Source organism: Nannospalax galili, unplaced genomic scaffold, assembly GCF_000622305.1.
Source record: "Nannospalax galili isolate Female #2095 unplaced genomic scaffold, S.galili_v1.0 scaffold286, whole genome shotgun sequence".
In the NCBI taxonomy this organism is placed as follows: Eukaryota; Metazoa; Chordata; class Mammalia; order Rodentia; family Spalacidae; genus Nannospalax; species Nannospalax galili.
Genome location: NW_008359442.1, coordinates 12924162 through 12940735, shown reverse-complemented (window position 1 = coordinate 12940735; position 16574 = coordinate 12924162). Strand labels below are relative to the sequence as shown.

At 45.0% G+C, this 16574-nt stretch overlaps 1 long non-coding RNA gene across 1 annotated transcript in view; it reads left to right on the top strand.

The window, feature by feature from the left end:
• The first annotated feature begins 674 nt into the window (after nucleotides 1-674).
• Nucleotides 675-16574, top strand: part of LOC115068428 — a 75864-nt gene continuing 59964 nt past the window's right edge. Inside the window, exon 1 of the long non-coding RNA XR_003847779.1 lies at nucleotides 675-799. This is a non-coding gene — a long non-coding RNA (uncharacterized LOC115068428). The remainder of the gene's footprint in view (nucleotides 800-16574) is intronic.

Below are 16574 nucleotides of genomic sequence, written 5' to 3'. Positions count from 1 at the left end.
TTTTTTTTTTTTTTTAAAGTCAAGCCATCTTGGAAAAATCAGAAAGCAGATGCACCCGTAATTGAACTTGGCAAGGGCAACAGAAACCTCGTTATGTGTTACAGGCACTCGCACCTCAATTAACCTGGGGGGGCCGAAGGGCTGTTGGTTGCTTCGCACAGATGTCTGGGCTAAGAGATTTAGGTGCCCTGAGACTCTCCACGAGCTAAGCACCCAGGATCCCTGCCAGGTCTGGATGCGGATTCCTTCTACAGGACTTCAGACACTCTGGTCCAGGGGGTTCCTGGTCCCAGGGTACTCCTAGGGTGAACCCCAGCTACTAGGCCCACCCTCGAGCAGACCCAGCACAGCCTGAGGCCGGCTCTTGATTCAACAGCCACGATCGGGCGCTGGATTTTACTGTCCGCCATTTACCATTCTGACCGGGAAAACAAATTTAAAACACCTGGAAATTTATGTCTCTGATGGGTCGAGTTGCACTGTTCCATTATATTAAATAATCCAGGCTGTGTGCTTCAAAGAACGCCGACCTCCCGGAGGCCGCCAGGGCGCAGGGCTTTTGTTAGCAGCTAGGCCGTGCGCGGCGGGCCTCACCTGCGCCTGCGCAGAGCCGACCTCACGGGCTGTCGGAGAGCGCCCGTCGCGACTGCGCCTGCGCCCTGCCAGCTCCAACCCTGGACCCAAAAGGCGGGCAATGGTGGGGAGGATGGCTCTTGGATCCAGCCTCTTAGTGTTTTGCTTCTTTCTGACACCTGCCTGCTCGTTTCCCCTCGCCTGAGCACACTGGGAACTTGGGCAGGTAAGACTTGTCATTTGCACAGACTTGAGTTCCAAGTTTGCGGTTTCGGTTCTCACCGGAGTGTTTTCTGGCTCTGTGACTTGAAGAAATGGTTTCCCGGGCTGTGTTAATAGGATGGCAGTGGCAGGGAGCTGTGTGCATAAGCTGTCCCACTCCCCAGCCACACACCACCCTCAGTGCACTCTAGCCCTCTGACTTACCTCTTAGACCTGGAAACTCAAGCAAGAGCTCCTAGGATGAAAATATTAATTTCCCCTCCTGTAATGAAAATATTAAGAACTCAGGAAGTCCTAAAGGTGTTTTGTCGCTTTAGATTATGGCACTGGGTTAGGCCACCAGCGGTTTGTATGGGTCACAAGTAGGCCCTAGCTTGGGTGTTGATTGTGCTCACTGGCCACAGAAATACACAACTGACCATCCTCAGGGAACTTCCCCGGCAAGAGTCAGCAGCCAGAAGGAGTTGGTAGCCAGAAGCCACTCTATTATGTTACTCTAGTTTGCAAGTTGGAGGTACCTTTCAAACCTCATATCACACAGGATAGCATCCCTGAGAGGAAGCATCCACCCGTGTAAGGTAGTCAGCAATCCCAACAATCTCAAGGAAGCCTTGGCATTTTGAACTGGTTTGCTCTGCCCACAGGCTTATGAGACAATACCTCCCTCCTCCAAATCACTGTGTAGACAGAATGGGAAAAGCCATGAGAAGCAGCAGGAGGTTCTCCGTTAGAGAGAAGAGACATGTTAATACTCTCAAGAGCATCAAATAACAGTTGTTGGGTGAAAGAAGACTTCAGAGAGTGGCTGGCCCACACCCTACCTCCAGGCAGGAAAGGTATTCCTCCTCCTGTTACCTCTGTAGTAAATATTCAAAGAAACAGCTGAGCATGTGCAGCCCACCAGGTTTGCTCTAATGAACTGGGGCTATTTCTAATTAATCAGACTCTATTCAGATGTATGCTACTTACATGCTTAGGAAGTTTTCCTTAAGTAGCAATGATAATACGTTTTCTATTACATGACTGTTTCTGACGTCCTTGCAAGGTATGGCCCCACATAATGGGCCCACATAACTCCTTGAGATGGGGGAAGGGGGGACTATAAATATCACTGTTTTTAAAATCAGGCATCTACTGTAAGATAATGCCATTGTGAAACTGTTCTGCATGCCAAGCCTCCAGTATCTTCCATGGTCACATTCCCACCACAGGTTGTTATTAAGCAATTCTTGCCCCAAGTGAAAGCAAGCTTACATCATTTGTTTGATCAGCAATTTTACTTATTTTATTTACTTGTTTATTTCATTTATTATTTTTATTTTATGTGTATGAGTGTGTTGCCTGTATGTGGGTACTGGGAATCGAACCTGAGTCCTCTACAAGAGCAGCCGGTGCTCTTAATCGCTGAGCCATCTCTCTATCCCCTACTTATTTATTTTTAAGACAAGGTTTCACGGGGTCCCTAACTGGCTTGGAACTCATTGTGTAGACCAGGCTGCCTTGAACTCACAGACTTCTGCCTGCCTCATCTCCTGAGTGCTGGAATTAAAGATATGTGCCAGTACACCTGATCAGCAATTTTCTTTTAAATAAAGGCATATATTTTACTCCCAAATATAAAGATAAAACTCATGACAAAAGATTATGTTTAAAGTGTGATCACAATTTTTTAAAGTTTATTTTTTTTAAATTTAATAACTACATGATTAGAAGAAGCATTTCATTACAGCTTTAACATATTCAGTAACACATTCCAGAGCAAGGATACATTTCTTTCAAAGGTGGCTGTAAATTTTTAGGTTCACAGTTGAATTAATACAGTCATACAATATTGAACTCATACACACCCTGTATGATCACAATTTTTAAAGCATACAGGTCATACATAGAGTAAAATAACCAAAATAAAACACATTAAAATATTAACCATGGTTATCCACAGATCATGAGACTATGGCTAGCTTTCACTGTCCTTATTTACCATTCCTTGTATTTTAAGACCTTTAAATAGCATGTGTTAATTTTGAAATTCAAAATAAGATATTTTACCAATTGAATTTTGGCTCAGCAAATCGTGCCAGAGTTAAGATTCAGCTTGGTCCCATCTGCATCACTGTGCATCTCAAAATGGCACCAATCCAGCTGGGGATGGCAATTACCAAGGGAGAGCTTGTAGTTTAGCACCCCAAGGAAAGCCCCAAATTAATGACTGTTAGCCATCACAATGGCCAATTTCTCAGGGATCACTCCAATTAGGATCTTCTCTGCAGCCTGTAACACCAGCCCTCCAACTTCAGACAAGGAGCATCTGCGGCACAGCTGGAGCAGCTGGGTTGGAAAATCAATCACTGCCCAACAACTGTGCAACTGATGGCCCATCAATCAGAAACATAAGGCGTTTGCTCCATTTATAAAACACATACATTTTCTTGCAAATCTGTAAATGCATTAAGCAGCTACAGCACCTCTAGCCCTGGAGATATGGCAGCCATCAGTCACTTTTGCCTGCAGAGAATCACAGACTAGCACCCCTGCATGGAGCACTCTCACCGCAAGAGCCTTGGAAGTCTCCTTGGTTCCCTACCCACTGGCTCTCAAATCCCCTGCCATCTACAGGGACCCTGAGTCCTCTTACAACACTGAAAGTTAGTTTTGAGGTTTTTACCTACCCTGACAACTGTCCTGCTGTCAGTCTGTGAGATGCCATCAATGCTTAGAGAATTTAAGACCCTGTAAAATGAACCTGCTTCCTTTGTCCCTTCCTTCCTTCTAAAATCCAAACATAAAGGATCACTGTCAGCTGAGACTACTGGTATATACCTGTTATCCCAGCACTCAGAAGCCGTAGTCAGAAAAATCATGATTTGGGGGGCTAGCCTGGGCACAGTGAGACCAGACCCTATTAGAAAGAGTGAACAAGAACAAGAGTGAGAGGGAAATGTGTTTTCTCTAGATCACAGTTGGGTGAAGAACAGACTTCTACATCTTAAACATCCACATATGGTTTCTGAGGTGAAGTTACTTTCTCAGGCCCACAGAAAACATTGCTTTGCACCTTCACTGAATAAATCTATGAACAAATGATTTCATGTCCATGTCTGTCCATTTGGAGAAGTACCACAGCCACCTCTGTTCCATCTCCTCCCTGGCCTCTGGAGAAGGTGGACGGGCATTGGGCTTTGGCTCTATAGAAGGATAGCCCAGCTAATATCAACCAGTGTCCCTGGTCCCTACCAAGACCATTTAGTACATTAATCTCTGAGTAATGGTGGTAATAGTCACCATATACTGATTTGTGATTTATAGGCTATCTCATTTGATTCTGATAATTCTGTGACATAAGCATTTTAATTCCTGGGAAAAAAATGAGGAAACTGAAGAGGAGCTAAAGGAAAAGAATAATAAATACTTATTAATGATATACTTTACACTATACACTTCTCAAATGTGAAATCATTTGTCCTTTATGACAGATCTGAAAAATAGAGAGGTTGTAAGACATTACAAGTTAATGGTAAGTGATAGATGAACTGGGATTTAAACTTGGGACATCTGATTACAAATCCCCAGAACTTTCCAACTGTAGTTTTTCTTCTTAATTGGCATGTAATGGTTGTACACATTTATGGAGGCCATATGACATTAAAATAGCATATGCTGATCAAATCAATGTAATTCTGGCTAAAGTTCTGAAAGTCAAAGTATGTTAGGAGAAGGTTGGCAAGACTGCTCCACAGGTAAAAGCATTTGCAGTGCAAGCCTGATGACCTGAGTTTGATCCCTAGAACCCCTGGTGGAAGGAGAGCACTACTCTCCAAGGTTGTCCTCCGACCTACACACAAACACCGTGGCATGCATATAAGTCCCCTCCCCCAATTTTTAAAAAAGTATGTTAGGGGATTACTGTTGCAGTCATGGAAGCTTTTCTGATTGGTTGGTTGACCTGAAGCTCAGTATTTCTTTGGTAGCAGAAATGAGAACTGAACCAGGAGTACCCCAAAATGACTAGGCCAAAGTTCAGACTCACTCCTTGGAATAATTCCCCATGACCCAAGCTAGCCCAACTCAGCCCCAAGTCTGGATGGAACACAGGTTTCTGGAGGTACCATTACATACATACCAAATACAACCCCAAGCCATCTGTCTGTTTTTGTCTGCTCAGCCCTGTATGCTCTGGGGGAGATTCTTCCTGAACCCCAAGATCCCACCACTGGTTTCAGGGAGGAAAGGATGAGATACCTCTACTGGTGGTTGTAGCAGCTTTTCCCTCACGGGGCAGAAGGGAGTGCTGCTGTGGGCCCAGTTCTCATTCTGAGAAACACAGTGGTGGCTTTACAAAGTCTTCAGAAAACTCCAGGCAACAGAAGCTGACTTCTAAACCACACCACACCTGGGATGAGCAATGAAATGACGGGGCAGGCTGTGTGCAGGGAGCTGGGAAGGGTTAAGGGTGTTTAGAAACAATTGTAGAGAGCGGGTATTGACATTTACATGTGCCAGGTGGAAGACCTCAGGAAGACAAAGGGGAGACTGACCTCAGGTTGCAGAGGGAAGAACAAAGCAGTAGTAGGAGGGTAGGTTCCTTTCACTGGAGGTTCCTTCAGAGTGTGGACAAGCCTTTGCCCTGGTGCAGATAGAATCATGGGACAGAGGAGCAAAGAGGAAGATCTGAAGAGCTTTAATGTCCCTTTCAGCGGTGACATTTCCGGGGCTCTGCTTCTGCATTAACCACGTGCCTCCTCTCTTCCAGCCTTCAAACCAAATACTTGCTGATGTTTTCCAGCAATCCTTGGTGGTTGCCATGAGCCAAAACATGATCCCTTTTCCTGTATCTCTATCTTCACACAGAGACTTAAAGTTGTGCTCCAGAGCTTTCCATTGACATGGTGTTCATACCTGGAGGCCTTCCTGTGCTCCAAAACACAGCAACTTTAGATAAAATATGAGAGTGTTACAAAGACAGAGCTCAATAGCTCAAAGCCAGAAAAACACCTCTAAGGACATAAACCAATAGAAAGACACACTAGCAAGCAGACCAGATTAGCTCTTCAATAACAGCAGGCCCTAAAAGTGGCCTATAAGACAAAAAGCTACGTTCAGACCCATGGTCTAAAAATGAGGAATTAGTCTAGGGCTTCCCTGCCAAAGACTGAGGTAGAAAATAGTTCTAAATAGTACTGCTGTTGGCCGGTTTACCTGTAGGGACAGGGAAACAGTGCAGTCTTGAAGCTAGGACCCAAGCCCAGCTCCCACTGGCTCAGGACAAAAGACCTAAGCCATAACACTAAGCCTATGAGAGATGCCTAAGATACTGGACCCAGGACTTCTGCAAAGCTGCAGTGGTAGTAAATGCAAAGTCAGGAAGGGAAGGAGGGAGGGAGGAAATAAAGAGAAAAGCTACTTTCAAAATGAGCTTGGAAATAAAAATCCCAAAACACAAAGAAAGCAAACCTCAGAAAAAGTGCCTGAAACTGGGTTGGGAAATGAATTTACTCTAAATGAAATAAAAGTAATAGAGAAATTCAAAGGCAAAGTAGGATAAGTATATTTAGGTAAAGGAGGTAAAAGAGGTAAAGGGAAAATAACATACTTTGGGTCTGGAGAGATGGCTCAGTGGTTAAGAGCACTTTCTGCTCTTACAGAGGACTTGGGTTCAGTTCCTAGCACCCACATAAGGTAGCTCACAACTGCCTGTAACGCCAGTTCCATGGAATCCAAAGTCCTCTTCTGGCCTTCTTAGGAACCTGCATACACATTCACAAATACATACATATGAAATAAAAATAAATTTAAAAATTTTAATTATTTTGAAAATTATGTAATAGAAAAATAAACTAGGAAGAGAAAGATATAGAAATAAAAACTAAAATTGAGGGGAAATATAGTTAATGAAAGTTTAAAATCTAATAAAATAAATTTATATGGGATGGATATAGTTAAAGAGAAAAAATAAAGGACAGTGCCAAAGAAGGTCCTCAAAATGCAGCAAATAGCCAGGCGTGGCAATGCACACTTTTTATCCGAGCACTCAGGAAGCAGAGACAGGTAGATCTCTGTGAGTTCACGGCCAGCCCGGTCTACTTAGAGAATTCCAGACCAATCAGGGCTACACAATAAGAAGTCCTCGTCTCAAAATAAAGCACAATATAAAGAAAAAGAAATTACGTATGCAGTTTAAGAAACCTAGAGAATAGATTGAAAGATGCAAACATATATGTAGTACCCCATGTTACTGAGAGAGAGAGAGAGAGAGAGAGAGAGAGAGAGAGAGAGAGAGAGAAACAGAAGCAACACTCAGAGGAGGTGCTAGGAATTTTCCAGTAGTAAAGAGATACATCTTATCAGATTGAAAGTAGTCACTGAGTGCAGATCAGGTTAAACCTGGACACATCACTGAAAATGCAGGCCATCAGGCCAAGATGGAAATCATAAAAATATCTTGGACCTGGGTCCATCAAATCTAAGGAAAGAAATCCTTAGGGACGCTCTGGCCTAGAAGCTGGTGTTCTTTTTCTTTTCTTCTTTTTTTTCAAATGAGTGTGTATGTGTTTGTGTGTGTGTGTGTGTGTGTGTGTGTGTGTGTGTGTGTGTGTGTGTGTGTGTGTAGGTGCCCATGCATGTGGTCAGAAGATAACTTTCAGGAGTCACTTTTCTCCTTTCACCATGTGGGTCCCAGGGATTGACCTCAGGTTGTCAGGCTTGGCAGTAAGTTCCTTTACCCACTGAGCCATCTCACAGGCCTTGGAATATCTTCCATTTATTCCTAGAGCAAGGAGCAAGACTGTACCCAATACCAGTAAGAACTGGGGCCAAGAAGCTGCCATCAGCATACTGAGGTGGGGTAGGGTGGTCCATGCCTGGTGCCCAGGAAAGTGTCTGGGGAAGCCATATCTATGAAACCAGTAGGACCCACCTGTATATCCAATCCCACATACTCTTTATACAAATTCTCAGAGCCCTGGTAGCTCTTACTGTCATTTGCAATGAACTGTAATCCATAACTTTCTGTTGCTGAAATAAATCCTGATTCCTAAAGAAACGGGTCTTTAGGAAGGCAGCAGAGGCCTTTTCTTGCTGTTACCAGTTGCTGTTTTTCTTAACTTTGTAACTTTCAGTTTTTCCCACAGTTTGTCACTCTGGAAAGTATGTGAAAATAGGGCTTTTACATGTTTGAGAAAGTGAACATACTCCTGTTGGAAAAAATGAAATCTCCAACCTGGAGCCCCAAGAGTGAGTCACACTTTCCACAGTATCAAAAATCTCTACTTATAACTCGAGAAGCAAAATTAAGTTGTAATATTCCAGCAAATAGCTAGAGCCATTCAGAATTCTACTCCTGGCTTCTTGGCTGGATCACAAACCAATACAGAGACAAATTTAATTACTTGTCAGGAACTAAATAAAAGGTTTGCTTCATCGAATATTCCCAGTGTGCGGGACAGCTATGAAAACAAGTCTGACGCTCAATCGATTTGCTGTTTACAGAGGTCCAAAGAGGCACCAAAAGACACACCCAGTGGGCTGCTTGAAGCTCTTGGAAGTTTAAATATTGTTTAATGCACTTGCCAACTGTTCCTTTCTTCTGAGCTATACTCAAAGCAACTGGCTACCCCCAAGAGATCCTTCATCTATTTCCTTAAAATGTCCCATAATCTTCTTTTCCAGAGGTTAAAAAAAATGACCTCCAAAATGAGGCCCAGTGCACTAGGTTATCTGCAGTAGAACACCCATCTCTCCCAGAGAGAATCCTGTTTTATGAGATCCATCAAAATCCCCCGGCTGTCCTTACCTCCAGCAGCACCAGCTACCAGTGAGTCATGATAGAAAGAATATCTTGGGACTAGGAGACTTTGGGAAACAAGTTCACATCCATTGCTCTAGACTTCAGTTTCCTCAGCTGTCAATTGGAGAAACCTGTCCTACCCACTCAATATTAAAAATACAAACTGTCTCCAACAGCGTTGTGTTGAACTGGTCCCCTGCTACTGGCATTCCTTTGGGAGGTTGTGGAAACCTTAGGTGGCAGAGCCAACCTGGAGGAAGTAGGTCCTAGGCAGTGTGCCTTTGAAGGTTGTACCTTGTCCTCTGTCTCTGCTTCCTGTCCTCCATGAGGTAAAGACTCTCCTCTGGCACACACTTCTGCCATCATGGTGTTCTGCCCAAGTGCATGGGACCAAGCAGCCATAGACTGAAACTGAACCCTATGAAACTGTGAGCTAAAATAACTTCTTCCTCCCATAAGTCTCAAGTTTTCATTCACAACAACAAAAGTCTTGTCATACAAGGTATCAAAGAGCTGGGTCATGTAAGGCTTTCCAGTGCTGATCAGGGTTATTTTTATTGTCTTGTGTTGGAGGGTCAGAAGCCAGAAAAGAGCAATTACTATTTCAGGAAGAAGGTGCTGCTCACCGAGAACAGGAACAGCCAAGCCGGCTATGGGGTGGACTGTGCTCTCCTCTGGGCAGGAGATGATGACAACTCCCTGTAGAGCCCACACTATACCCAACTATCAGCACTTTGTTGCTTTTCAAAAAGCAACATGGCCCATGGGTGAGCTTCAGACAGCTGCCTCAGATGCAGGAGACCCCAAAGAAGCTAGAGTAGCAGCACTTGGTTGGAAACAAAAGTTAAACTCAAGACTAGAGGAAATTCAGTTTTCAATGCTCCTTTCCCTAAAGTTAGCAGAACTGGTTTTCAGAGCCAAGGCCATGTTGCTGTTATCACCTGGATCTGCTGCTTAACTTCTCTGAGACTCAGTTTGCTTATAAAATATATTCAAAAAACTATCATGTGAACTGTTCTTGAATCATAATTTCTGCAACCCTTTTACTAGGAGCCTGGACTGCTTGAGACCCGCATCAGTCTCTGGACACTGGCTTCCTGGCCCACGTGAGCACACTTGTCAACTTAAAGACTCCAGGCTATCAACATGAAAGTCCAGAAATTATATGGGCAAATTACAGCAGGGACTTCCTATCAACCCCCAAATCCTGATGCCCAGGCACTGTCTTTACTGCTAGCAGGGCTCACAAAATCAGAGAGGCCTGGTACCCCTCCATGCATACTTCCTAACAGACAGGGCCTGGCAGAGCTGAGCTGGCACCAAAATCTGTAGTTGCATCACCTCTCCTGTCACAGGGGCTCTATCCAGTGTCCCCTTCCCGACCCCCCAGTCCCTGTCCTGTACAGACCAGCTTCAGCTATGTTGCTTCTAGACACCATAGAAGTGACTCCACAACCTCACTTTTCACCTAACCAAGCACAGAAACCCCAGGTGACCTGAGTGTAGCTGACCTGAGCTGAGGCTGGAGATGATGATTGCTGTAGAGAGCCTCTGCCTCCTCTTTTTCAAGAGCAGAGTGAAGGGAAGATGCTCCCTGCACATGTTTAAGACTCCAGTGATCAAGAAGATACTGAATTTTAAATTGCTCTCCTTGGTGTTTTTTCCTAAGCAGTGCTAATAAAATCTTGAACCCACGTGGCAGCCCCACTGCTCATCAACGATTAGCTGCCCTCAGGCTGCACCAGTCTGTTTATATTATAAATAAAGGCTAAAATATGCAGCTCTCTCCATATAGGCTCCTTGGGGGACTGTGGGAGGGGAGCCAGCCTCCTCCCTGCTGCCTGCTGCCCCCGGTTGGGGGAATGCTGGCCCTACAGAGTCCTTGCCTGAAGGTAAACCACTACAAGGACCGGCATCCATCCCTGGAATCCTGGTTTAATTATTTAGGAAGAAGAGTACTTTTGCTTCCCTCAAGCTCTGCAGGCCTCCAGAGCCCAAGGAATCATTGTTCAATGCTTATTACCACAGCAGGTCCCCCAGGCACAGTGTTGCAGAGACCTCATTTCAATATTTACCACTTAGATCACTTAAGGGCTGTCAGCTTTAATAACATTTTATCAATTGGATACTTATATTATTCACGGCTTCATAAAAATAACAAGACCTGCCTTGGCATTTCAATCATACCCAGGCTAATTTTGGTGACTGCTCAGGGATTTCGTTTTTATTAACATTTAGATCCACAGTGTCTGGCTCTCCTCCTAGATGCAGGGTCTGAAGTGGCCAGGCAGCTAGGCTGTGAGGGGCTTCCCCAGAGCTCTCCCAGTAAGCTGTGATCAACTGGGACTCCGGACTTATTCTCAGGGCTTAGAGTGGCTTGGGGTCTGGTAGTGGAAAACTCTGTCTTCTTGCCCTTGAGGGTCTGCCCTCTAGGCCCTCTCTCCTTCCCGCTCCTGCCGCGGCATCTGCTGCAGGCAGGGTGCAGTCTAGCCAGGCTATTTCACCCTGTCCTCTGCCTTTGACACTCCTGGTCACGCCCTGAGCTGATTCCGATGTTCCTGTCTTCCTAAGGCACCAAAGTTCTGGCTTTTTCAGAGCCCCTGTTGCTTTTTGGCCATGCCTCAGGAGCATGGTGCCGCACCAAACTCTTCCTGAAATTTGCTTTCAGAAAAATCTGGCAAACTCACTACTGCCTCAAAGGCGTTTGCTGTTGCTTGTAACTGCAGGGCAACGCCATGACTTTTGTGCCTTGGGCATCTTGGTTACAAGATGCTCTTTTCAGAGGACACACTGCTGCTCCATCTCCAGGGGCTTTTGGTACCCATCACAAACTTGCCTGCACCCAGACTTGCCTGCCTCCTTGGTTCTGCCCCAGAGTTCCTCAGCTCTGCTTAGGCAGCCTCTTCTTTAGCCTTGGGTGCCCCTCCTCCCCCATCACGGAGGCCATGGTTCCTCTGAACCACAGCTTAAACCCTGCCATGTGTTTCAGTTGCTCTCAGAACCAGCCTTGAGCTTTCTACAGAACAAGCCCAAGTGCTGCAATTGGGTTTATAGGAAATCAGTTTCTCCCAACTGCACCCATAGAAGGGTGGTGCATCCACATAGCCCTGGGGAGAAGGGGCTGGCTTCTCTGGTAATCACCTGACCTGAGGCCCTTGCCTAGCAGAGTCCTCTGACTACAGACAGACACTCCTGGCTGCCAGGCTCTGTGCATTCCAGTAAGTGGCACTAATTCGGTCAGTAAAAGTGTCTGTCATTCCAGTGTCTATTACAGACATGGTACATGCTTGTCAGGCCACTGTGCTACAGGTTTCTAGCCTCCCCAGGGCTGTATGTGCCTGGGGTCGGGGGGGACAGTGCTCTGTGACATAAGACCTATCCCTTTGCCACCCAAGTTGTATGAGGTTTGTCCTCCCAAAGGTTACACATTGCAGGAGTAACCATTATGCAGATCTTCCCACCCACAGACAGTGTCTTTTGTTACTGAACGAGGTGTTGATCCTTCTCCAATCAACAGCTTAATTAAGTCCACTGAGATGAAAGAGTCGTTTTGACTTTGGGAGCTAATATTCATAGCAAGCTTCTCCCAGCTCCTGCACTGGAGGTGTTAACAACTTGAGGGCTAAATCAAATAAAAATTATAAAACTCATTTCTTTGGTCTACAAAAATCACTGGCAAACTCAGAACTCTAGAGCCTCTGAGCTGCCTCATGAAGCAGTTTCATTGAAGCCCCAGTGTCCAGCATAGGTTTAGGCACATAGTAGCCACTTGGGAAGCATTTATTGAACTTAAAAACAATTTTTATTACATTTAATTTATTTATTTCATATATTTATTATTTGGTGAGGGTGCATACCACTGTGCCTGTGTGGAGGTCAAAGAACAACTTGTGGGAGTTGGTTCTCTCCTACCATGTGGGTGCCAGGGATTGAACTCAGGTTGTCAGGCTTGGCAGCAAGCACCTGTACTTGTTGAGCCATCTCCCTGGCCCATTTGTTGAATTTTGAAGACTTGGGTAGTTTGTTTCTGACAGAGGTCACTGTGGCATTGTGGTTAAGACTTGGGAATTGACTTCTGGCTCCCTTACCACTCAGCTCTACGGCCTTGAGCAAGCTGTTTAACATTTCTATGCATCAGCTACCATGGCTGTCAAATGCTATTAACATTATCCCTCTTAAAACCTGTAGCTCCATCTTTGGCACACAAAAGCATGCTTAGCATGGGCTACTAAGAGCAGAGGTGGGGGTAACAGGTAAACTCAAGGCCTCTGTTTCTACAGAAAGGTCCCTGGGCAACTTTTAGGATGTCTTGTTTCCTAGACTGCTCAGTTCTGTTAAGACTAATTGTGCAAGGTCCTAGGTTTGAGCCCTACAACCAAAACACATACATAGACAGAAGGCACTAGGCTTGAATTGGGTGCAGCAGTGCACCTATAATCCCAGCACTCAGGAGGCTAAGGCTAGAGGATCAGGAGTTCAAGACCAGCCTGGGCAACATAGTGAGACACTGTCTTAAAAATAACAGCAAAAATGAAAATATTTGATTCCCTTATTTGTGAAATGAAAATCAAAACCATAATTATATTGCTACTTCATATCCACTAGACCAACTATAAGAAAGAAAACTGGACAGCAACAGAGCTGGCAGGAATGTTGAGGGATCAGAACCTCATACATCGCTGGTGGGTATGTTCAGTGGTACTGACACACACCTGTAATTCTGATACTCAAGGAGGCAGGATTATGAGGTTGAGGCTAGCCTGGACAGCATAACAAGTTCCTGTCTCAAAAAAGTTAACTGTAGTAGCACTCTACACCCAGCAATTCCATTCTCAGTATGTGTTTGTTCTGCCTGGCATAGCAAAAATGCCTTTATACTGAGTAATTCACACACTACTGTGCTGGTTCTATTTATGAAATGTCTAGAACAGACAAATCCATAGAAAAGAAAATGGGCTTGTGGTTGCTGTGGTTACCTTGTCTCCATATAGTTGTGACTCACACTAATGGGCATTGAATTTCTTGTTCTTCCTCCTTCCTCCTCCTCCTCCTCCCCCTCCCCCTCCCCCTCCCCGTCCCTCCTCCTCCTTCTCCTCCTCTTAAACAGAGTCTTAAGACTGGCCTCAAACTCACTATGTAGCCAAGGATGATCTAGAACCCTACCTCCACTCTTGAGTGTTGAAATTACTGGCATGTACCACCATATGCAGCTTATGTGGTACCTGGGGTGGAACCAGGGATGTATGGATGCTAGGCAAACACTCTGCCAGCTGAGCTACATCCCCAGTCCAAGACACGGGGTTTCTATTTGCAGTGATGAAACTGTTCTGGAATTAGTAGTGATGTTGCCCATCACAGTAACTGGAATAAAAGCTGTTGTGTTATATCCCTTAAAGCAGTGGATTTTGTGAAATTTATATTATGTGAAGTATATCTCAAAGTAAAAAGGAATGTATTGGCCTCCCAGTGACCCATTACCAGCCCCCCTACCACCACTGTACCCATGTGCGAATGTTTGGCATGAGGCCCCCTTCATCACCTTGTTGTCTGGGACCAGAACTAAAAACTCTTTTAAAGGCAAAGCCTGTGCAGTATAAAACCTTTCCTAATACTTTACAATTTGCAAAACACCTTCTAATTTGATCCTGGTAACAGCCATGAAGGCAGCAGGACTACTGCTCTTCTATAGATGTGGAAAAACATTTAGAAATATGAAGAAACATGGCCAAGATCACTCAGCTAAGTGGAAAAGGTTGAACTGATACTTCAGCTTTCAAACTTCCATCCATTATTTTCCTTTCCAACCAGACACCGACACCGTGTGACCAGTAAAGCGTTCAAACCATCACAACAGAGAGCCACTTCTAGAGTCCTTGCTTGCCTCTGATTTCAGCGGTTGGCTTGATTTACACACACAGCCTTCTTGATCCTTTGGGCTTCCGGAGCATGTGTCCTATAGGCCAGAAGGACACGGTTTCACACATAGGTCCTGAGAAATGGGTCTCCCCGTTTTTGTTTTACATCACCTGACAGTTCACCTGCAGCATGAGCCAGGTACTCCTGCTGATCTTGGCAGTAAGATCTCAAATAAAATACACAGGAAGTCCCTGATGTTCCTTTTTGTCTCCTCGTTTCTCCATGTAAGTCCTGCCTTCTTAGAAGAGGGTTCCTCATGAAGATCTGCAGCTTTCACACACAAAGATGAATGAGATGTTGGAGGTACCTTGTCAGCTGGGTCAAGAGAAAAAAGGCAAGTTGTAAAGGAGCTAAGAAGAATGGGGCAGTCTCTCTGTTCTAGGTGTTGTGTTGGGGAGTGAGAGAAAGGGAGGAAACAAGAGTGTATGAAGGAGCCATGAGGAGTCCAGCCTGCCTAGGGCAGAAACGGCAGGCAGAGCTGAGGTAGGAAGAGCAGTGGGAACAGATTTACCAGGCCAGGAGCAGCAGGGCAAGGAGGGGGCAGCAGTGCGGGCCATGGAGAGTCACTGGAGCTTCATGAGTAGGGGACAGATAGAAGACTCTTCATGGGTCTGAGGTGTAGTTACTGTGGGTGGCCAGGAAAGGTGAAGGGCTTACTTCATGAGTAGAACTGTAGCATGTACAAAGTTTCATACTAAACTCTTCACCTTAGCAAAAGATCCTAAAATCTGATCACTCCCCTGCTCCCGCAACTACAATGTTGAAATAGGTGATCTCCTTCAGAACTGCAGGCTCAAATGGCATGAAAATAATGGCTTTGCCACTTGCTTCTGTCGTCACACCAAACTGTCTCTTTCTCAAGCTGAAGGCAATCTTTAATGTTCCCATGCTGCCTTGTGTAGCCCAGGTACTGAAGTGACGCCCTTACCAATCTGTTGTCCTGTGCCCACCTCAACTCTTTCAGCAAGTGTTGTCATGATCTTTTGGTGCAAACTTATTTTTAGAAATACCTGGCTTTTAGGAACCAGTTCCTTAGATGAAGTCAAACCTGTTCATTGGCCTCATTCCACTTTGAAGGTTGTTCAGAAACACTTTTGTGCATTCTTTTTCATGGTGGCTCTTTGGTATTTCAAATCTTCTATTCTAGCCTCAGCATGTGCTCAGTGAGTCTTCCTTATAACTCATACAGGACATTGATTTTGAAACTCTAAAGTATCCTAGTCTTTTTGTGTATGCAGTGCAATTGTAACTGCTGCACCATGAGCAACACCCTCAGACCAGTCTTCAGCTATTTAAAAAACTCTTACAAGGTACTTTAAACATTTTTCACATTAATTCATTTAGTGTGTGTGTGTGTGTGTGTGTGTGTGTGTGTGTGTGTGTGTGTATGTGTACATGTGGAGGTCAGAGGACAACTTTCAGGAGTCAGTTCTCTCCTTCCACCATGTGGGTTCCAGGGATTGAACTCAGGTCGTCAGGCTTAATAGCAAGTGTTCTTATCCACTAAGCCAACTCTCCAACCCCCATAAAGTACTTCTGGTAGAAGGGAAAAACTTCATATTCTGCATTTCCCCCCGAGGTACTTTGTACTGTCCCTTCCTTGGGTTAGCATTAAAGAGGAAAATCTAGTAAAGGTGTGATTCCATCTCCTCCTCACCTCCGGAGTGATCCATCTCTTTGCTTGGCCATGAATACAAGGGAGCATGAGTAGAACCTGGAGGCAGATTCATCAGCTGTGGTTTAGTGGCTTCCAGAAGGAAGTCAAGTGTAACATCTAATGGGTCTGAAACAAGTAGTGGTGATCAAGGAGCTAGTCTAGCAATGAGGGGCACAGGAGGGTGTTAAGACGGTTTAGAACAAACACCCTTGGTCAAACAGCAGTGGTCACCAGGGGAGCAGTTTTCAGTTACCTTTGGGAGGTGTTGGATCATGAAGGCTCTCATCTCATGAATGGGTCCATCCATTGATCTGGATAGCTTCATGGACTTATTCCATGGTGGTGGAGACATTAGAAGGTGCGGCCTCATTGGAGAGGTAGGTCATTGAGGATGCTTAAACACTGCAGTTTATCCTTGGCCTC